The sequence below is a fragment of the Canis aureus genome, chromosome 30 (genome assembly GCF_053574225.1).
Source record: "Canis aureus isolate CA01 chromosome 30, VMU_Caureus_v.1.0, whole genome shotgun sequence".
In the NCBI taxonomy this organism is placed as follows: domain Eukaryota; kingdom Metazoa; phylum Chordata; class Mammalia; order Carnivora; family Canidae; genus Canis; species Canis aureus.
The window spans coordinates 16,607,528-16,631,418 of record NC_135640.1 but is presented as its reverse complement, the minus strand read 5'-3'; the positions used below and the strand labels follow the sequence as shown (position 1 = coordinate 16,631,418).

Genomic DNA, 23,891 nt, shown 5'->3' with positions numbered 1-23,891 from the left:
CTTTCTGTCTATATAATTTTGACTTTTCTAGACATTTTACATATAAACAAAATCATAAAAATATGTCTTTTATATCTAGCTTCCTTCACTAGCATTATGTTTCTTAGGTTTATCCTTATTGCATGAATTATTAATTTTTATTTATTTTATTTTGGTTACTACTTTAAGCTTATCCCTTCACCAGTTGATAGATATTTGGATTGTTTACAGTTTTTGGCTATTATGATTGATGCTGCTATAAACATTTGCACACAAATGACCCATGTTTTCATTCCTCTTGGTTAGATACCAGGAATGAAATTGTTGGGTCATGTGATTAAATATATGAGTATGCTGTTAAGAAACTGCCAAGCTGTTTTCCAAAGTGGCTGTGGCATTTTATAGTCCTATCAACAATGTATAAGGGTTTCAATTTCTCTCTATCCTGCCAAACTTTGGATTTTTTAGTTTTTTTAAAGTTATAGGTAGTCTAGTGAGTTGTATAGTGGAATCTCATTGTGGTTTTATTTGGATTTCTCTATTAGGGATAGATGGTGAGCATCTTTTTGTATGTTTACTAAATAATCATGTATCTTTGGTGAAATGTCTTCAGATCTTTAGCCTGTTAAAAAAATTATTTTATCTTCTTATTCTTTAGGTCTCAGTGTTTTAATATGTTAGATACTATTTCTTTATCATGTATATGATTTGTAAATATTTTCTTCTATTCTGGGGCTTGTCTTTTATCTAAGTTATGACTTGAAGAATTTGATGAAGTCCAATTTTTCCGTTTTTTGGTTTTTTAATGGATTGCTCCTTTATTGTCCTATTTAAGAATTCTTTACCTAATCTAGGGTCACAAGATTTTTTCCTATGCCTCGTAGAAGTTTTGAAGTTTTAGTTTTATAATTCCAGCTATGATTGATTTTAAGTTTTTTTTTGTAAATTCTGAAACATTTATACTTATTTATTTTTGCATGTGATTATTGACATGTTCCAGCATCATATGTTAAAAAGACCATTCCTTCCCCATTGAATTGCAGTGGCACAGTTGTTGAAATTCAGATGACCATGAATGTGAGAGTTGTTCTGGGTTCATCCTATTTCATTATCTGTGTGTCTGTCTTTTTGCCAATATCACACTGTGTTGATTATTGTAGCTTTACAGTAAGGATAGAAGTTAGGTAGTTAAGTCCTAAAGCTTTAATCTTCTTTTTCAGAATTGTTTTGGATATTCTAAATCCTTATTTAGATTTCATATATATCTTAGAATTAATTCCTACCAAAAAAAAAAAAAAAAGTATACTGGGACTGATAGATCAGTTTGGGGAGATTTGCCATCGTTTTTTTTTTTCTAAGAATGTTTTATTTTTTTTAATTTTAATTCCAGAATAGTTAACATACAGTGTTATATTAGTTTCAAGTGTACAATGTAGTGATTCAGCAATTCCATATATCACCTAGTACTCCTCACAAGTGTACTCCTTAATCCTATCACCTATGTCACCCATCCCCCAACCCACCTGCCTTCTGGTAACCATCAGTTTGCTCTCAATAAAAAGTCTGTTTTTTGTCTTCCCCCCCCCCTCTTTTTTGTCACTCACTTGATTGTTTTGTTTCTTAAATTCCACATATGAGTGAGAGCATATAGTATTTGTCTTTCTCTAACTTATTTCACTTACCATTGAACTCTCTGGCTCCACCCATGCCATTGCAAATGACAAGATATCAATTTTTTTTATGCCTGAATAATATTCCATTATCTATATCTCTCCCATATCTTTTTTATCCATCTGCCAGTCAGTGGACACTCAGGCTGCTTCCATAATTTGGCTATTATAAATAATGCTGCCATAAACATAGGGGTGCATGTATCCCTTTGATTTAGTGCCTTGTATTTTGGGGGGTAAATACCCACTAGTGCAATTACTGGATAGTAGGGTAGTTTTATTTTTAACTTTTTGAGAAACCATTTTCCACAGTGGCTGTACCAGTTTGCATTCCCACCAACAGAGCAGGAGTGTTCTTTTTCTCCACATCCTCATGAACACCAATTGTTTTTTGTGTTGTTGATTTTAGCCATTCTGATAAACGTGAGGTGATATCTCATTGTAGTTTGGATTTGCATTTTCCTGATGATAAGTGATGTTGAGCATCTTTTCATGTATGTGTTGGCCATCAGGAGGTCTTCTTTGGGGAAATGTCTGTTCATTTCTTCTGTTCATTTTTTAACTGGATTATTTGGTTTCTGAATGTTCATTTGTATAATTGCCATTTTAACAACATTGGTTCTTTTAGATATGTGAACATGGAATGCATATTTATTTAGATTTTCTGTAATTTCTCTAAACAGTGTTTTGTAGTTTTTCAGTGCATAGGATTTGGACTTCTTTTGTTAAATTGACTTTTTTTTTTTTTTTTTTTTTTTTTTAGAGAGAGCAAGCAGGGTGGGGATAGTGCATAGGACCAGAGAGAGAGGGAGAGAGAGAGAATCTTAAGCAGTTTTCACACCCAGCACAGGAGCCCTATGTGGAGCTTGATATCATGACCCTGAGATCATGACCTGAACTAAAATCAAACTAGAGTCAAACATTTAACGGCTGAGCCACCCAGGCACCCCTATTAAATTTATGCTTAAGTCTCTTACTCTTTTAGTTGCTATTGTAAGTGGAATTTTTAAAATTTCATTTTGGGGTTATTTCTAGTATATAGAAATGCAATTAATTTTTACATTTGAGCTTATATCCTGCAACCTTTCTAAACTTTCTTAGTAGCTTTTTTGTAGCCTTCTTAGAATTACCTACATACAAGATGATGTTGCCTGCGAATAGAGTTTTAACTTTCTCTTTTCCAATCTATGTGTCTTTATATTTCTGGCCTGATTGCACTGAGTGAACTCTCTGGTACAGTGTTGAATAGTGATGTCTAAAGGAGACATCTTGCCTTTTTACCAGCATTATAGGGCAGAGCATTCAGTCTTTTACCATTAAGTATGATGCTAGTTGTATATGCTTGTCTCAGAAAGGAATGGTTGTCTTCACCCTGAAACAATTGATTAATGTAATATACCTTATTAATAGAATGAAGGACTAGAACCTCATAAATATCTCAGTAGATGCAGATAAAAGAAAATCAAGGAAACAGAAAACAAAATAAAGAGTTTAAACAAAGGAAGAGGTAGAGGGGAAGCTACTTTACAAAAAGTGATGAGAAGCTTCTCTGAGGAAATGACACTAAAACTGATATTTAAACAACCTGAAAGTCCTAATCAGGCAAAGAATACAGTGAGAAGTAGTCCAGCATTTGGGATTGTGCTTTTCTTGTTCACTTTGTAATTCCAACACCTAGCACAGTGCCTAACCTCTAAGCTTTGTTCAGCTTAACACATAAATAGTTGAGTGTCTTGCTTCCTTAGAATCACATTCATTTTATTGTATCTGTCATTAAATATTATTTGAAATTATATATTTTGATGATTGCATAATATTCCATAGAAATATTGCATTACTTATAATTATAATAGTCATTTAAACACTTTCTTATTCATAGAAATGCTTCCTGTCTTCATGATCCAAAACATCTGGCAAATTCAGTTCCACTGACTTGGATTTAAGACTAATTTACTCATTTATTAATATAAGACAGTGTTAAAATATTAATCTATGAGAGTAGTTTCTTTAATATTATCTTTTGCTAACTTTTATTTAAATACTCTTTTAATTTATCTTTCATGTGATCATGTCAGCTCAAAAGGGTTAAAACAATGCTTTAATAGAAACCAGCTATTAAAGCAAACTATTCTAGAATGTGGCAAAGTATCAGACATAAATTGTGGGCTCTGGATATTTTTTCTTTATTTGGAAAATATAGACTCATGAACTTCACATACCATTCATTGCCAAGTGTTGAGACCACTGTAGGTGGCTTACACTAGAGAAAAGTTATATTTGTATTCCAGAGAACTACAAAGGCCCCATCTTTGAAATAAAATATACTAGAGTTTGAATTCCACTTTAAGCTTTTACTGGTTTTATGATTTGGGGTAACTTAAACTCAGGTTCCTCATCTATAAAATGGAGTTGATAATAGTCATCTCATAGGGTTGTTTTAAAGATCATGTATATAAAGAGGTTAGTTGAGTGTCTGATAACACAGGAAGTGCCCAGAAAACAAGAGCTACCATTAATTAATTACCTTTTAAGTTTCTGGTAGTCATGGGAGTATTAGTAGGAGTGGTTAGCTATACGGATTCCTTATGCTTCAAAGCTTCACTAGTAGATGCTGACCAGCTTGTTAATAATACGCCTCCAAAGATGTTTACTGATATTTTTGTGAGGAGTTGGATCATTTTCTTCACTGAATATACTTGAAGTTGGAGACTGTTTCTTGTCTACAGGTATACACAAAAGTTTGGCCCAAAAGGTGGTATTTTAAAGTACCATTAAGTTAGATCTTTTGACATCAACTTGTAAGTCACTATTTGCAGGATTCATAAATATAGTTATGGTTACTTTCTTTTACCAGCTTTAAACTAAAAGGTGATACTTTCTGTTTTTCAAGAAGGAAAGAAATGCATCTGAAAACTAAGCAATTAGATTCTTTTTGAATGTCAGTGCTTTAGTAGGTAATGTTGACTAGGGGCAAGCTGGGGTTGCCAAGATATAGCTTCCACGGTTGGGCCCTAGGGATTTAGGAAATCCCTGAGGCCCCCAGCATATTCTAATAGGAATACTAATACAATTGCAAATACGGTTATTTTTAAATTCACATATAAATCACTGCCTTCTAGTTATAAATAATCAGAAGTGATTGTTCCCTATTCCTCTTAGAATGCCTGTCAGAATTTATAGTCAAGGCTCAATTTAAATCCAAGATTTGTAATTTTGGGACATGACACTTAGCTGGCCTTGCTCATTGTCTCTTTCCCTTCTATAAAATGGGATAATGCCTTCTCTGCTCATTTCACTGAGTTATGAAGATCAAACGAGGTCATGTCCATGAAAGCACTTTGTAAAGCACGTAGCTTACTAATTATTACTCCAGTTTATCCTGTCAGACCTGCCCTTTTCTCACTACTGTTTAGTAGGTCACTGGTAGAGGTGACATGATAGCTCAGAACTCTGTAATATGCACCACCTATGAGGAGTGTTTTACTTGTGCTAGGGAATGGACAGTTGTAGACTATTGGTATTTTCATCCCTTGTTTTATTTATTACCAAAGTAATACATGTTTATTATATAGAAACTGGGAAATATAAATCAGCAAAAAGGAAAAATAAAAATTACCTCTAAATGAAGAAATAATTGCTACATTTATTTTCATATATTTTTAAAATAAATTTGGTTAAATTGAACATAATGTTCTGCTTCCTATTTTTATCACTTATTATATGAGTTATATGGAATGCTATCCTATAATTTTTATATTTTAATAGCTACCTAGTATCCCATGTAATATACCAGAATCTATTAAACTAGTCTCAAACTTTTTATTTTGACATCTAATGGCTGTTTTCAGTTTGTTTGTTATTTTTTGAACTATTAAAAACAATGTATATAATGACATACTTATGGCTAAATACTTGTATATATCCATTTTTTTTTCTCATTAGGATAAACCTTAGACTTGGAATTGCTACATTAAGGTGCATGGAACATTTTAAGAAATTTAATTTTTTTTTGTTTTATTGAGTTATAATTGACATCTAATAAACTGCATATTTAAGGTTTACAGTTTGATCAATTTTGACATATGTATACACCCATGAACCTATCGCCACAGTTAGTATCCTTTTATAATCCTTCCTTCCTGTACATTCCTACCCCTTTATCCCCAGGTAGCCACTGAAATGTGTTCTCTCCCTGTGGAACACTTTGCATTTTCTACAGTTCTTTGCAAATGGAATTATATACTAAATATTACTTTTTGACTGGCTTCTTGCACTCAGCATAATTATTTTGAAACTCATCCATGCTGTTGCTTATATCAATTGTGCATCCTTTTTTGTTGCTGAGTAGTAAATATTCCGTTCTGTGGGTATACCATAATTCATTTACCTACTGATAGGCATTTGAGTTGTTTCCAGTTTTTGGCTATTTAAAATAAAGCCGCTTTGGAGATTGGTGTACAAGTCTGTCTATGGACATAAGGCATATAATATTTATTACATTTTTGTGCTAGAAGGTTACATAGGTAGTATTTTGTAACAGGAAAGGTTTAGTTAAAAAACTATAGCTATGTTTTTCTTCCCTTTTTTCCTTGTTAGTTTTCTTTTTTCTTTTTGGATATGTATCTTTGGGAGGGAGGGTTTAGAATTTTTAGATGTGGCTTAATTGGATTAAATTGACAGAAATTTGAAATTAACAGGTTAATAAAGCACATCCTAGCAACTATAAATCTTATTCACAGTTTGTTTGCTTGAAGCATCTACTTTTATCAAATGCATGGTCTAAAAAGCAAATGTTACATGCTTTCCTTTAATGAGGTTTTCCTAAGTCATAAAACCGTATTTCTCTGTTAAATGACTGCTTCTACATTGAACTTGAATAAGAAAAAATACTGGGAATAGCTTACAGAACTTCACAAAAGATATTCCAGAATCTGGTTTTCCTTTTCCTCAGATGCACGCTAGGCCGAAGGAGAAGCGGAGAATCTGAAGATTTCAGATGACATCAGAGCTACTTTACAACAGCCTTCCCGATTTCCTTTCTCAGAAAGTAGAGACAAACTCAGAGACAGATGGTGAGAATATTTTTCTTGACTTCTTAAGGCTCAATAATGGTGATTTTAATATATTTTAAAGAATCCTCTCTTAGTTATAAATTAGCTTGTAATTACCAGACTTACTTTTTTTGTGTTTTATCTGTCAAATTATTTCATTAGGCACAGCGTGGTTTAAAAAAAAAAAGTGAATAAGATACAATTTTAAAGAACTTACAGGGAAAGTATAAGTATAGATAAATAAATTTAACCAACCAGTAGAAAGAGGCTAAGTGCCATAAGAAAGACAGAAAAAATTTCCTTCTGAATTTAAAGGATGTAGATTACTTCTGGAGAGGGGGATTGGGAAGCTTGAAATCAGAAATAGTGTTTGTGTTGATGATACTTAATTTGTTTTACCAAAAACCAGAGAAAATGGACAGTTAATATAAAACCTGAAATAGCAATCTGATTTCAGATAAAAAGTTAATTATTGTTGTGAGGAAAAATAGGAGCAATATTTGGTTATTGTGGGTTTATTATAGTCTAAGTCAGTGATTTTTGAATTATATAAAATGGTTACCTCTTATAAGGCAAATAGTATATTAGCATTTCTAAGAAGTAATAAAATAATCTGACTAAATTAACACAAGTAGGTGGGCAGAACAACAGAAAGAGATGGGTGAGTGGTTAATTCTCCTTGGATTAACACTCCTGTTATCTAGTAGAGCTACAACCTAAATGAATTTGTCCTGTCTTAAGCTCTTGGACTTTGTGCTGCTTTTGCCTGGGCAGAGAAGCACTCCAAGTAAACCAGGAAAGGACATAGTGATTAATTATTGTGCTCATAATTAGTTGTGAAGAGTTCACTTTCAATTAGCTAGCTGAAAACTCTTGTTAGAAGAAAGCAGATAAGATATCCTAAAATTCATGGTGTTTTAATGGCCTCTGATGTTTCTAAAGGGGGATGGCAACTTTGAGCCAAATTTGTTCCTTATCTTAGGTATAATATGGTTGGCACGGTGATGATACAGATTCCTTTCTCTTCACTATTCTGGTTATGTTCAGAAAAGCTAGTGAATAACTTATTTAATCATTCTACTTCTTTCTTATTTTGATCATTCTGTTTATTCTTTCTTGTAATTTAAGTATGAAAATCTTTAAAACATTCTATTTGTTAAATAAAAATCACAATTACTAATAATTATTTGGTTGCTAGTCATTCTTCACATATTCACCTATTATTTTTTCCTCTAAATTGAGATTTTAAATCAACCAGACTTGTATTTCTTAAATGCTGAGTTCTTTTATTTGTGTTAATGACTGATAGTCTGAAATTTGCTTTTATAGTTGTTACTGCACCCCAATTCCCAACTTTTAATTTTGTTAAGTGAAAATTGTAATCATGCAAATTCTTGTGACCTACAAGATATAATTAGTTTGTTGTTCTTAATTTGTCAACGCCCTTGTTTTACCAAGTAAGCAACCACCACTTATGACAGTTGGATAAATAAATTATAGATAGCCAGCTGGCAAATTTACATAGCCAGTAAGTTGTCTTTGAAAAATGATCAAATTTAGATCTTTCTCTCAGATAGAAAAGATAGATTCTTTAGAATGTACAATGAATAGTTTTGAAAGCATATAAAAATGAGCTATTCATGATTATCATCTATATATATTTAATTTTTTTTCAAGATTTAGAAATGAATATGTTAATTGTATGTTTTCTAAATTATGTTTTGAATGAGAGTTCTTGATCAAATAAATTTGGAGAAATTGTCATCATATAAAATATCTTTTAAGTAGGCATTCCATTAGCCAGCCATTGGATTCTCAGTTTCCAAAAGGAGGGCCTTATATAGATTAGTATTTGATAGAAAACACTTGAAGACTCTGAATTAATATATTCCATGAGGTCTACTATAGTTTGTCTTTCATACAGCTGCACTCCAAAAAACAGGTATGTCACTTTTTTTTAAGAGAGAGAGAGAATGGGGGAGGGACAGAGAGAGAGAGAGGGAGAATCTCAAGCCGACTCCATATCCAGCGTGGAGCCCTACTTGGGGTTCAACCTCAGGATCCTGAGATCATGACCTGAGCCAAAATCAGGAGTTGAATGCTTAATCCACTGAGCCTCTCAGACACTCTGTACATCACATTTTTAGGTAATGTCCTTCTGAATGAGAGGCCAAAGAAGGTGATTAGGAAAAAAGGAGAAGAATTTGATTAAATGAATATTGCAAGCCATATAAAGTATGAAGTGTTTATAAAACTTCTCAGTGCCTTGGGCCAGATTTCCTTTGCTCAGTTGTCAGCTCCTTTTGGAAAAAAAAAAAGTTAGTCATCCCATATAACTAACAAAATAAAAACACAAAAAAGTGGTTTTTGGGGACTCCATATACTTTCTACGCTCTGTTTATTTCAGAGTGCAACATTTATTTATTAGTGAACTTTGGTAAATATTGATAACATAAAAATAATGACTATCTTGGGTACAATTAGATATAATTGACCATAAATCAATTTAGCTTAAACACTTTGAATATACTCATTTTCTCACTAAGTGGAGTTTTTATTATAACTCATGCATTCTCACTGGGAAGAGTTCTCTAATGTATGTTTTTTTTTCTAGTTTAATTAAATTGTTGATAAGTATTTCAACACATGTTTTAAGTGCTAAAACTTTTCCATCAGCTTACAGAAGTATCTGTATAAAGAGACAATGGCCAATGATTTTGCTGGTTCTAACAGATTGGGTCACTAGGTTAGTAAAATGAGTCTAGTCATCTACATGGAATGCCTTCCCCAAACTTTATAAAATATTTCTCAAAGTAATGTTTTTAAGAAATCACACTGTGAGGGGCACCTGGGTGGCTCAGTCAGTTAAGGATTGGCTCCTGATAATAGCTCAAGTCTTGATCTCAGGGTCATGAGTTCAAGCCCCGAAATAAAAGGAATAGCACTTTAAAAAAGTGTTTAAACTCCTACACAAGATATTCAGTTGAGAACATGGTACTGGTGAAACTGAGATCAGTCCAGAATCTAGGTGAGTTATTTTAGATGGAATTAATTCCCTAAACTAACTTAGCTTTCTCAACTGATGTTTCCCTGGCTTTGTGGACAGCCTTTGCAAGAAAATGTGGATGATGCACTCAAATGAAGCATTAATTTCCAAGATTGCTTTAACCCACTCCTTAATTTCCTTTCCCACAGCCAGCATCTTATCTCAGAACGCATTTCTCATCTTGAATGCTTGTGCTGGAAGCCTCCTTACTTACGCCTTTGTCTCCACAGCCATCACATTTTCCTAAAACTTCCACTTTGCTTGTGTTAGTTTTCTCATAGAATAATTCAGTGATCCCAATAACATAATGACCATAGGAAAGTAACAGGCCTTCCTTAATTCTAACTCACGATTACAGTGGGAAACATTAATATAATTAACATTTTGCTGAACTTGGTGTCATTAAAGGATTGACTTTTTAAAAGTCTTTTACTTGGCACTTTAATTTTTTTTTTTAAAGATTTCATTTATTTATTAATGAGAGATACACAGAGAGAGGCAGAGACACAGGTAGAGGGAGAAGCAGGCTTCCTGCAGGGAGCCTGATGGGGAACTCAATCCCAGGACCTCAGGATCAGCCCAGAACCAAGGGCAGATGCTCAACCGCTGAACTACCCTGGTGCCCCTACTTAGTACCTTAATTGATGTAACTACCTAACATTTTGAGAGGAAAATTTACCACTATACCAAGCCACCATGTCAACTCAGGTTTTTTCTCTCCCATGAAAGATTTCATAATTCTTTTTTTTTTTAATTTTATTTATTTATTCGAGAGAGAGAGAGAGAAAGGCAGAGACACAGGCAGAGGGAGAAGCAGGCTCCAAGCAGGGAGCCCGACGTGGGACATGATCCTGGGTCTCCAGGATCACGCCCTGGTCTGGAGGCGGTGCTAAACTGCTGAGCCACCCGGGCTGCCCTCCCATGAAAGATTTCAAATGAAATAACTAAAATAATTTTAAAATGTGTTGATAAGAGTGTTAATTCACTTTCGCTTCTTACCCAGACCCTGGTCATTTTCACTTAAAATAACTGTAATAAACCTGATATTCTCCTTGATTCTCTGCCATGTTTGCCCTTCAACCACATGGCCTGTGGTTTGCACATCCGAAATGAGTGTGATTCTAACAGTAGAGTTTACACATTTTATTTAGATAACCAGAATTTCCTTACTCACTTACTGGATTAGAAGTATACTAGTCATTTTCAAACACCATTTATTTTCTTTTTTGTATTGACTTATAGAAATTATTGATGGGACCTGGGTGGCTCAGTCAGTTGAGCATCTGACTCTTGATTACAGCTCAGGTCATGATCTCAGGGTCCTGGGATCAAGTTCTAGGACAAGCTCCCACACTGGGCATGGAGCCTGTTTAAGATTCTCTCTTTCTCCTTCTGCCTACCTCCCTGCCTCTCCCCACCACCATGCAGGCATGTGCACTAATGCACCCTCTCTCTCTCTCTAAAAAAAAAGAAGATAGAGTATTGGTAGTACAAGCTATGCAAGCTCTAGCTTGAAGCTTTTGTCTCCAGTTGACCCTCCTCCTTCCTGCCATCTTGCATCTTGTTCTCTAAGGTTCTCCAGATATCTGTGTGAAGGACCAGTTTTTGTTTTCACTTCATATATTTTTTTAAAAATTACTTATTTTGTATTTTTAAAAAGCTGTTATCTACAACAGATTGGAAATTAAGAAAAAGGCACACAAATTACAAGTCCAAATTTCTCATCATTGAATTTAACTGATAGTAAATTACATTATCAAATTCTATAAAACTTTCTAATTACAGTTTCTGTTATTTGAACAGAATTCAAATATCTGTGATTAGAAAACTAAAGTTTCTAAAACCTACTTTGTGCTGTTGCTTTTCCCTGCTGGGACTGATGCGCTTCCTCCAGCTTGAAGAGTGCTTTTTAACTTCTGTTCGTTTGGCAAAACCTTGATTTTTGCCAGTCATGTAATGTGAATTACATGCCACCTCTGGGGTCAGGTGCCTTCACTGACAAACGTGTTCGCTGCCTGTCTACTTTCCAAGAATTTCCCCTTCGTGCTTTTTTCACTTTGTGCATGAGTTTTCCTATAGTAGTATCTCACTATGTTGTGGATTATATTTTTCCTGATGGGGTGGGGTAAGCCTACTAAGGGCCAGTTTATCACTTAGCTATCCTTCTGTCTTCAGCTCTCAACATATAGCTTCTTTATCAATAATTGTGGATTTGTTACTTCTGGTATGGTAATTGCCGAAGAGTAGAGACCATGCAAAGAATGATATTTTGTATCATTTTTAGTTTCCTAATTTTCTTTTTTAAAAGGTCATTCTTTTCTTTCCCCTACTCAAGTCTTTAAGACTTTTCTGCACAGAGAATAGTATTTGTCTGGTATAGTTAATAGTGTAAATTCTTGAAAATTAGAAAGTGGAGATTTTGTTTGAAGATTAAAAAAAAACAAGATTGAAGTTCTTGATTCTGTTACAGTTAGACTAGCAGCAGTTCTCAAACTTTTCAGTCTCAGGACCCCTCCGGACTCTTAACTTATTGAGGACCCAGGGGAGCTTTTCTTTGTGAGGGTCATATCAACCAATATTTTACCACATTAGAAATCAAAACTGAGAAAAATGTTAAAACGCAAGAATATACAAGGCTATATTCCATTAGCCATTAACACATTAGCCATGACACGTCATGTAGCCTCTGGACATCATTGTACACTCTGAGAGAAAGAAGCAAAAAAGCAGATAACAGGTTAGTATTCTAAAAGTATTTTGACCTCATGTGCCTCCTAAATGGATCATGGAGACTCTTGGGGTCCCTGGACCATGCTTTCCGAACTTCTGCTTTATAGGAATTTGCTTAACTAATTGCCAACAGAATATTCTGTATTTTTATTTCAATAATGTATCCTAGCCTTTGTGTTTGTAGGTTAGTAAATTATTGGAGTTTTTAAAAAATATTTGCAAGACTTATATTACCCACCCTTATATTAATGTCTAGACATAGAATGTGCTGGAAACTATTACCAGTGGGATGGAGGTGCTTATTCAGGGAGAAGTCATTTTATTTGTAAATACTTGGGAAGGTCATTTCTAGTTGTGCCCTGTCACTACACTGGCTTTCAATTACTAGACCTTTTTATGACTTGTGAACCTCCAAATACTTCTCCTGTGGTGCCTCTTCTTACTCCAGAGGGCTTGGAGATTTAGTCCCTCCTTAATGATCTCGAAGAGTAGGTTTGCTTCTTCAGGGAAGTGAGAAATACTCCCTTCAAAATCTTTCTTCTCTCTTTTGTTTTGACCTTCCCCTCCACTTGCTTCAATATGATCCCTGATGCTGGCTTTCCTTTTCTGAGAGTACAGTCTGCTCTCTGGCAGATAGTTTCTTGGCCTTAGTGTCTCCTCTTCTTTTTTACTCCCTACCCTCTTACCTTGGCTGATACTCTGTTAAATTCCTTCTGAGGTCTTAGCAGGACAGTCAGTCTCTAGAGTATTTGACGACTCTCTTCAAATTGCATGGGTACTGGGTCTTCCCAGAGAGTTCTGGGATTTCATTGTGTACCTTGTCAGCCGCGTGGGAATACTAAGATGGTTGCTAGTTGAGACTTAAATCACTGACAGCTCAATATTCTTTTTTACTAATAGTCTTTTTGTTGTGTAATGGTGTCATGGTGTGAAACTGTAATTTAGAGACTTATCATTATAAGTGATACATGAGAAGCACAAAGCTGATAGAATGTTGGGACTTTTTATTTTTTAATTCTGAGTTCTAAACATAGTACATACTCAATAAATGTTTGCTGGAGTAATTTTATTCTTATTAGTGTTGATGAAACCCTTGATGTGATAGCTCCATCAACCACATTATGGTTTAAGCCAGACATCTCTCTCTTATAGCCAAGGGAAATATGTCTCCATACTATCCTGAAAAGGTACATATTGCTGCCTTACTAAGCAAAAATTCTTACCTGATACCTAATGAAGATTGTTCTTTGAAATGTACAAAATCCACATCTCCAACAGAATCTGATTTTGACTCTTACATACCTCTATCGGAGTTCTTAGTTTTCTTGAAACCGTATAAATCATGTCAGGATTTGTGATTTACAAACCTGGACTTGAGAAACAATAATCTTTTTTTTTTTTTTACTTAATGTATTTACTATTAAAAATGCCCTTTTTAATAGCACTATATTCTATAAATTGCTTTCCAACGATTCAGACCAACCTTTATTGTTTTTTTAGTTTATCTTTTTCTTCAGGGTTCCTGCCCCCTGCCTTATTTTGACCATGTTTTCTTCTCTGCACTAATTCATCTCAAATTTCTCCCCTCCAAGCCATGAACAACTCTACAACTTCTGTTTTTGTTTTTGACATGCATTTAATCATAGCATTGCCTGTAAACCTTCCACTGCCCACCAAGATAAAGGCCAGCTCCTTGGCATGGCCTTGATTCAAAGTCCTTGGTCCCAATTGCGTTTTCAGCCTAATCTCTAGTCACATTGGACCATCCCCTTCCTGTATCACACTCCGCTCTTCTCTGCCTTTGACTATTATTTATGTAACCTAGAGTGGCGCCATTCTCTTCTCCCTGGCCAGCCTTTCCTTGTTTTTTAACCATAACTGACCACCACTTAGGACACATATACCTGTGAACTGAAAGCCTAGTTACACTCACTCTGCATTCCTAGAGTACTCTTTTTTATAGATCTCAGCCATAGCATTTAGCACAGTATATGCTCTTGACTCCTTTTGCGCAGAGACAAGAAATTCACATGTATGGTTCACTCTCATGCGTTATCTACTTACCAGGTATTACTTTACCCTTTTCTTGTCCCATTCAGGAAAGCATAGCAGAATTCAAATAAGTGGAAGTATGTTGAGTTACTCAGAGTAGTCTTGAATTTACTTAGTCTTTTTTTTTGTAAAGGGCAGAATTTGGAACCTGTGGGACCTGAATAAATTCTTACCTTTCACTGAATACTCTTTACAACTAATTATGACATACCTTACATCTGATGATGACAAACGAACATGTTATAGAAGGAGGAATACTTAAAATGCAAAATCCTAAAATCACTGTTACAAAGTTTGTTCCCTTAGACTATTGGGAGCATAGCTACTAAATTAAACTTTGAGAGCATTGCCAGGGAAGACTCACACCCTCTGCTGGCATTGATACTGTTCTCTGGATACATGCATTGGAAATACTGCACACAATAACAGTATATTACACTGACTTTTTGTAACAAGGCTGACATTGCTTTATTTTACATATGTTCATTTTCACTATGCTGATTTTTTCCTCTTGTAGCCATGTATCCATGATGTTAGGTAGAAGAAATTTATAAACATATGATGTAATTTTCTTTACCTGTTACAATTTTAGTAAGCTATATGTAATATGCATGAAGTTTGTGACTTAGCCAGCTAGAGGCTTATTCTTAAAAGAAAAAGAAATTCTAGAGATTAATGTTGATGGAAAGATTTCCTTATTTTTAATTTATGACTGTTCCGCAAACCTAACAGCTAACAAATAGAGCTTTAAGTTTTCCTATCACTGCACTAAAATATGGGCAAGAAGAAGATTCCCCCCAATTCTTTAATAAGTGCAATGGGAGGTTTAATTGTGAGGATTGGTGGCTGCCCCATCCTTTGTGATCGCTTGCTTACATAATTTGTTATGAACGAATGCTTCTAGGTAAACTCTCTCTCCAGAAAGCTGGTGATTTGTTCTGTGCTGCTTGGGAAGGGTTAAGAGGAGACAACATCCTGTCAAAGACCTTGTTTTTAATTTTGCCTCTCACACTGGCACAGATCCTGCTAAGAGCAGCCCAGATTAGTTCGGAAAACCTTTGAAGAGATTTAAGATGTCCTTCAGCCAGTTTGAAGGTTTTTGTCTTGCAAATCCAGTACAAGGGCGCCTGCAGGCATCTCGACCCTTGCTGTGCTGCGGATGCAGCTCAAGGTCACACTAACCCGCCCTGTGACATTCAACAACAACAAAAAAAATTATGCGGTGAAACTGCTTCAGCGTTTAGCCAACCAACAACTTCCTTTAGTAAGGAACTGAGGAAGAAGTCTTTTTTCCCCCCTGCTTTTTCTTTTTTGGGGGGACTCTGTGAATTTTTTGCTGTAGGAAATAATCCCGGATTTATGGTGTGTGTGATGACAAGGTCATTTCTTAATTAGAACACATGTAAAGAACAAAGCTAAATGGCTTCAAAACAGCTTTGTAGTTGATGGAGAGGATTTAAATTATTTAAAGAGATAGTCACCCATGTATGATGGAAGCTGAATTTTAAAGGCATTAACTCCTTCATTCCGGTCTCCTTGCCATTTCTTTCTCTGAATCCTTCGGTTTGACTTTAGAAGGTGGCATTCTAAACTAAAGGAAATGTGTAAGTGCCCCCCCCCCTTTTTTTTTAACAGGGTGAAACATAATTTATGAATCAAATTCTTGGATAAACTTTTAATGGAGAAGTTTTCTGCCGACAGTTCTCTCATGGAAATGTTATCAAATGACTTGATTTAGGAGCTAGGAATTATGAACTTTTCCTTCTGGCAACTGTGATTTATTTATAATATGTTGGAGGGGATGAGCGAAGGGCTTTTTATTGCCTCACCTTGTCTCCCTCTTTTTTGCCCATTTGTGATTTAGAATTCTCATTGAGCAGTTTATCCCTGCTTCTTTAGAAATTGTAGCGCAGATCATCCAGGTTTCTCAACTCTCAAAGAATCAGTATAGGATGGTACATGCTTTTTCCTAAGGAAAAAAAAAAGTCATGTTGGTTTAAAGTGGTCTTTAAGAAAGTTGTTTCTGATCATACATAACTTTTTAAAGGCACAGTGAAACCATGTCCACAAACACTAAGCCATATTAGATTCCCTCTCCTTTATGGGGCTCCTTTGCCTATTTTGTTCCTCTGTTGTTGCCTCCCAGTGCTAACTACCAAAGACATTCGTTGGAAAGAGTCCAGGTGAATTGGCTTTCTATGCTTGAGACTTGATGCATATCACCTCAGTAGGAGCAGAGTAACCTGAGTAACTTATAGTTGATTTTTAAAATATGTATCATACACAGAAGCACACATTGCAGTTATTTCTTTATCCACAGAATCACACCATGTAGAGAAATGTAACGTCAGCGTGATGATATTAACATCACAGTTGTCTTAGAATTCATACCCAGTTGCTTTCTTGGAGACAGTTCCCCGTGAGTGTGATTAAAGTAGCATCAGGGCAAGTACTTGATGAAGATGGATAATATTTTAAGTGTGATTATTTAAATTGATATTTTAGATTTTGTGGGCCACGCTTAAATTTAAGTTTGAGGACATAGCATGATAGATTGTGTAAGGAGAATGATTTAGAATTAACTATAGACCTACTGTTCTGAAAGATTTCCTTCTAGTCCAGAAACAATTTATTTGGGTATCTTCCATGAAAAGTGAAAAGGTATGTATACTTCTAGGTTATGGGTATTTTAAAGGGTTTTGGGTTTGTAAGAAGAAAATGCCAGAGGGAAAATCTATATGCAAGAAAATGGTTAGTGTGATTGTGTGCATCCCTGCCCTTGCCTGGAGTCTGGTATGCCCTTATGTCATATATGACCCAGGCTCACCTGCTAGTAATTTCTAATTCACTGTCCTAATTCATCGATTTGTTATCACTAATTGTTCTTCATTTACTTCTGTGTAGTTTCCAGTACCTAAAGGGTTGAAAGGTTGCTGTAATTGGCACCCGCAGCTGCTCTTTCTTTTGACAGGGGATAATTTTGCAGCCTATGCTTTGTGTGACAGCTGCCTAATTGGGCATTCTCCCCTTGTAGCAAGCCTGCCTCCTCCAGCCTCCCTGCTGACAAATGGTGGTGGATTATAGATGAGGACACGCTGACCCATTCGACCTTGCTGAGACAGCGGGGAGGGGCCTCCTGCTACTTGAGGGAAGCTTTAGGTCATTTAGAGGGCAAGGTCATGAGCCAGGTGGGGAAATGACATGATATCACATGACAGTAGCCTGATGACATGGTCAGTGTGTCAAGGACAAATGCATCAGTATCGATTAAACATTATTGCAATACTTCATTGAAGGCCCTAGTATTTCTTAATTGTTCCTGCTGCATTTTTTTTAAGAGAAGAGTGCAGAGTAAGACCCATGTTTTTATAGCAGTGTTAAAGCATTTGTGTACATGAAAATAGAACTGGTTTAGGAAGCCTCCTGTTAAGTTTCTTTGATTATCTAGAGTGTTTTGTCCTTAACTGTTGCTTAGTTTGCAGCCCCTTGACCATCAGGACTTTTTAGGAGTTATTTGAAAATTAAGGCAGGCAAATCAAAATGAGGTTAATATGTGTTGTTAAAAAATATTTAACAACTTCTGTCATCACCCTACTCAATGATTGGCATACCTTTTCACGTTTGGGATAAAAGAAGAAATAAGCCAAGTAAAAATGCTTTGTAGAGAGGAACCTCTGGATTTTGGATTTATGACATCAAAGTTATCAGTATGCTACCATAATTATAAAGTGTTAAAAATGTTTTTTAAATAATTTTGAGACCTGAAATTTTTTTTAAAGTAGCGTGGGGCTACACTTAGTATAAAAACTTTAAAATAAATGAAAATCTTTTGGATATCTTTTCACTATTGGTAATGCACATGCTTTTCTTGAAGAAGTGGACGTGAGCTATTATATTACTTTTTTAAGTGCAAAATCTTAAGAATCTTTGCTGAGTCCATTAACCCTATGTTAGTACTTGAAAGTAGAAGTCCATGTAAATTGTATTGGATAGTCCAATTTAGAAAAATGCCATGTTTAAAAATCTGAACAGTGTAATGCAGAGAATACTGATCATGATTCTCATTTATGGAAAAAAATAATTATTGTTGGTTACTGTGGATCTAAGCCCCCAGTCCAACAGGAGGTAATTTTATGCTCCTGAAATAAAAAAATCTATCAGTGGTAAAGTGTGATGAATTAGTTCACCGAAGTAGACACATCTGTATTTTCATGGCATGTGCATGGGTGTCTGTGTGTGTGTGTGTGTGTGTGTGTGTGTGTGTGTTTAATTTTGACCGTGCTGTGCATGTGTTAGCTGCTCTCAAACCCTGACTCAAGCTTGGTGGAGGTTTAATCCTGTGCCCTTGTACACGTAGACTTGATTAGTAGTTGTGGTTATCTCAGCAGAAGACATACCGCCCTCCTCCTAGTATTGGTCGGGACCCGGGCATTGGGGAGTCAAGGCAAAGGAGAAAGAAAAGAGATCTTACATTAGTATTCTATGAAAGCCTTACTGTCTGCAGAACAAATTGATTGCTCCGGTGTACCTGTGCTTGGCACCACTGCTGTGAAAGAAAGGTAGGGTTGTAATCTGTTTTATTGTATTACATATTGTGACACTCCAGGAATATTTAACATGCGCTCTTTCTATGGCACGTGCTTTAAGTCTAAGTAAAGAAAAAGGAAATAAATGAATGTAAAGTATACAAGAGCAGTGGGCTACAGCATTGTTTACTTCAATCCATGAGAGTTCATTCGAATAAGATAATTGTGTTGAAAGCGTCACTAGGAACATAACCTGATTGATAACGAAACCCTATAAAGTGTTCTGAGGCACTAATCTGCTTCACTGCTTGAAACATGTCAGGCAGAGATGAAATTCAAGCTAATATTATAAGATTTTAACCACAAAATGAATGGGAGAAGTCATGGAGGACCTAGTTGGTTTAGGAAATGATTTTTTAATTATTTTTCAGTATATTACACTGTTAAAGGTCCTACATAATGTGGTGCAGAGAATAAGAAAAGAGGTTTTCCTTTAAAAAAAAAAACACGGTAGCCACTGTGCCACCTTCAACTATATTAAGTAAATTAAGAAATATGTTATTTACTTTATTCTTTTACTAATTTCATTCATTTGTACAAACATTGTACTGTTTGATTCTGTCATGGGGAATTGAAACATTTTTTGTAGGTTTTTTTTTTTTTTTTTTTTTCCAGTTTGTGAATGTCAGATACTTGTAGTGTAAAATTTGGGATTGCTTATAACAAATTAAATATTTCATAAAATGGTTGAAGTATCTGTGATTAGGATGTTACCCCTTGCCATTTTCAGGCATTCCTGAGATGTTGTGGCTGTACTTTTCAGGTTACATATAAATCTGCACTGTGAAAGGGATAGGAGAAATTCTTCTTGTCCCAGCCTCTTGCCACATGTGAACTGCAAGTGCCCTTTGCCTCCTATGTCTCCATCCTGATCCTCCGATTATAATCAGAACCTTGATTTAGGAAAGAGAAGAAGCAGAATAGCTCACTGATGGAATTAAAGTTGTTTTCCATTGTTTACTTTTCCATTCCTGAAATTAGTATATAGCTTTACAGTTTTCAGATGACATTTTACTTCCATTTAAATGTGTAATTGTTAAAAAAATTAGTAAATGTGTAATTGTTTTGCATATACTAATTTTAATATCACAAAAACATCCTGATACAGAAGATCAGTGAAATCAAAGGTCATAGACATCGGTCTAGACTTGCTCTCAGATACTTTCATAGAAGATGGGTGAATGGAGAAACATTTTTAAGCACTTGTTAAATAACAAATATACCAAATCTTGATGTGATTAAAATTTAAGGTCATAGTATCCATAAAGGGATGGGATGTTTTCAAAGAACTTTTAAACTTGATGGCAAAATTAAGGCTATTAGATAGGTTTTCAGTTGAACATAAGCCATCAAAATGATTACTACTACATTCTTATATACCTAGTTTTGTAGTTTTTTTCTTATTGAAAGAATGTAAATTGAGTTAATGTAGAGGAAAAATAAGCCATAGAACTAAGAACCAGAATATTTTCCAGAATAAAACATGTTTTAAACTTTTTCCAGCTTTAATTTTAGTTTTTTAGTTTTGTAAGTACTTTACAAACTTTGAAAATTTTGTTATCTTTCACCGTATCAAAAGAAATGCATGGCATGGATATATATAATGTTCAGCCAACTCAGAATGGGAAGATAGAGAAGGGAATACCAAATAAAATAAATTGATATTTATGTTTTCTTTTCCTATTATTGTCATTCTTCTTCTTCTTTTGGTGGACTGGAAGGTTGTTTTTTGTTTACCAAAGTACCCACAATTCCTATTGTACCTGGCCCATAATAACTACTCAGTAACTATTTCTTGGTCAAATGAATAAAAAATGTTCAACCAATCACCTCACCCACCAACACACACACTTTGTGTTTTCTCTCTTGTCTATTTACAGTTTCAGTTTTTGCTCTGCTGACTATAGTAAGTCCTTAGCCTCAGCTTCTTTTCTGAAAGTATTCTGTGTGTCAAAAAAATAGAGATTCATTGTTTTAGAACCAACCTAGGGGCCATGTTTATAGAATTGTCTTACGGGCAGAGTCATTCAAGTGACTGCTTTTACATTGTTATTCCTCTGAACACTGGACAAGGATATACAAACACACTTAGAGTTCTTCACTTCAGATTGACTCCATCTTTTTCCCTCATGTACTGATCTATGATGCCAAATTTTTTAAAGCTATGAAATCCATTTCTTATTTAGATTCATGTTGTGAATCTAGGTACATTATGCTTATTAATCAATATCAACAAATTACTTTGAACATCCAAGAAAACTGCATGTTAACTTAAGTCTAATCTTGATACCTTGATACCTAGGTACATGAAACATATGGAGAAGACAAATGTTTAGCGTGTTATCATGACCATTAATTTAGGCCATGAAATGAAAGTCATTAATGAAGACAACTTTAAATATGTGGGTGACAATTCTCTAAGCTCAGTTAATGAGCAGATGTTTTTATTATTTGGTGTCTATTAGCGAGGTTTGGACCAGGGTTTTTGAGTGATAGGAACCTTAGAAATCAGTTAACAAGTGAAAAATCTTATAGCCACAACAAAATTTAATTCACATCCAAGTAGGTTGTAAATTAAAGTGAACTGATACATCATTTTATACACACACAACAATTGTGGCTTGTTCTCCATGAATGTGGACCCAGAATATACCAGAAAGAGTGAGAAAATATTGAGTATCATTAAAAAAGGCACTAAAAACTAAGAAGGGACGCATGGATAGCTCAGCAGTTGAGAGTCTGCCTTTGGCTCAGGGTGTGGTCCTAGAGTTCCAGGATCGAGTCCCACATCGAGCTCCCCTCAAGAAGACTGCTTCTCCCTCTGCCTATGTCTCTGCCTCACTGTCTGTCTTTCATGAATAAATAAAATCTTTAAAATAAAATAAAAATAGATAAAAACTAAGGAAAAATCTTCATGTAAAAATGTAAAGTCTATATTATAATAAATCTGTGACTGGTACAATTACAAATAAACACATTATAGCCTATTGATATTTAATATTTTATGGCAGTGTTTCCCTTAATAGTGTAATAACGGCTGAGCAGAGAAAGAGAATAGCTAACAGAGAGTCTTGCTGGATAGTACGAACCTCCAAGGTGGGGGATACTAGCCAGGCATGGCCTCCTTGAAGCATAATTAAGTGCTGAACTGCCAAATTTGAGAAATATTCTAATTGTTCTTGGAAAAATTAGACTCCTGAGGATGGAGTTGGGGTTTGCAGATAGATCACAGCAGTACACGTCAGATGAATATCCAAGTTAAAGAATGAGAAAGTCTATCCAAAAATCCATGCTTGACAAAAGTAGACTCCCCTTCATCTACTTGGGCTGAGATTCATAACCTCATTTTATTTCTAGCAGAGAAATGAAGGAGGAACTAGAGAACGGACAGGAAACCAAATTGACCAAACATGGAAACAGTGGGAAACTAGTGGATGTTGGAGGTGTGGTTTGGGGACTTGGGCTGTCTCATGCTCCAAATTCAAGTTTATATAAAGCTTGCAAGTCATAGGAATTGCAGTAAACTGTTTCTAAGCCTTTCTGTCCTATTAGTGGGGAAAAAAAAAAATCTCCACTCTTACCTCTTTGATTCAACAATAGCAAAGTTTACAGGCAAACTATTTAACATCTCTAAACCTCAGTTTGCCCATCTTCAAAATGGGCATTGTTATATATCTACCTTCTGAGGTTATTATGAAGATTAAATGAAAGGACACATGTATAGTGCCTGGACCATTATATATATGTATTTGAGAATTTTTTGTGTATAGGGGTTTGTGTGTCCCAATGTAAGACAGCTATGTCCTGTGCAAATGTATTCTTTATGCTACTATTGTTAATAGAGGACTTGACTGGGTAACCATAATATGATGCAATAGAATTTTTGGATATTTCAAAATGAATGATACTGTCTTTCTTTTATATGCGGTATATTAAAGCTACATATAAACTCTTATTCCAATTTTTTTAACTGTCAATTTAGTTTCAGATTTCAACATTAAAAAAAAGAGCATGTAATTTTAATATCATTCCCTCTCAAAAGTACATACTACGTCAGTTATGTGATTTTTTTTGTATGAAATATCTTAAAATATGTATAAAAACTGCATAATTTTCACGACCACCTTTCCATATAACAGTGTAAAAGCGTAAGTAAATAATGGATCTCAGTTTAAAAATAGAGTAAATAGGGATGCCTGGATGGTTCAGTGGTTGAGTATCTGCCTTTGGCTCAGGTCATGATGCCAGAGTCCTGGGATCAAGTCACACATCAGGCTCCCTGCAGGGAACCTGCTTCTCCCTCGCCTGTCTCTGCCTCTCTCTTTGTCTCTCTCATGAATAAATAAATAAAATCTTAAAAAAATAAAATATAGTAAATAATATGGAAAATGAGAAGCTAAAGGAAATAAAGTTTAATTTGTTTAAATCTTAGCTAAAAAGTTTAGTTTTCTTCCAGTGACACTTGTAGTTTACACACCCTTCATTTCTCCCTTTAGTATAGAAATTACTTAGCAATTATAGACTTTTGTATTTCTTTCAAGGACTGAGGTGATCTAAGTGTACAAATGTGAATGCCAAATAAATTGCAGTTAACACAATACTTATGCAGAAGGCACAGAAAAGAGGAATATTAGAAATACTTCATGATTGATCTGAGTTTAAAATTTAACTTTTTCATTGGGTAGTACTTATAATTTTAAAAGAAGTTATTTCTTTTGATCTTTGGAAAAGCACAAAATCAAAGGATTTCTTAAAGTTATATCTTTTAAATGTCTTT

General features: G+C 34.9%; 1 protein-coding gene across 7 annotated transcripts in view; it reads left to right on the top strand.

The window, feature by feature from the left end:
• The window catches only part of NRIP1 (nuclear receptor interacting protein 1), a 99,035-nt gene that overhangs the window by 41,684 nt on the left and 33,460 nt on the right, over nucleotides 1-23,891 (top strand). For 6 of the 7 annotated variants that reach the window (XM_077878828.1, XM_077878826.1, XM_077878825.1 and 3 more), the window contains exon 3: nucleotides 6,601-6,721. The gene's annotated coding sequence lies outside the window, so the exon portion shown is untranslated. Of the gene's footprint in view, nucleotides 1-6,600; nucleotides 6,722-18,964; nucleotides 19,088-23,891 lie in introns of those variants that run through there. The other variant, XM_077878831.1, reaches the window with a different exon arrangement.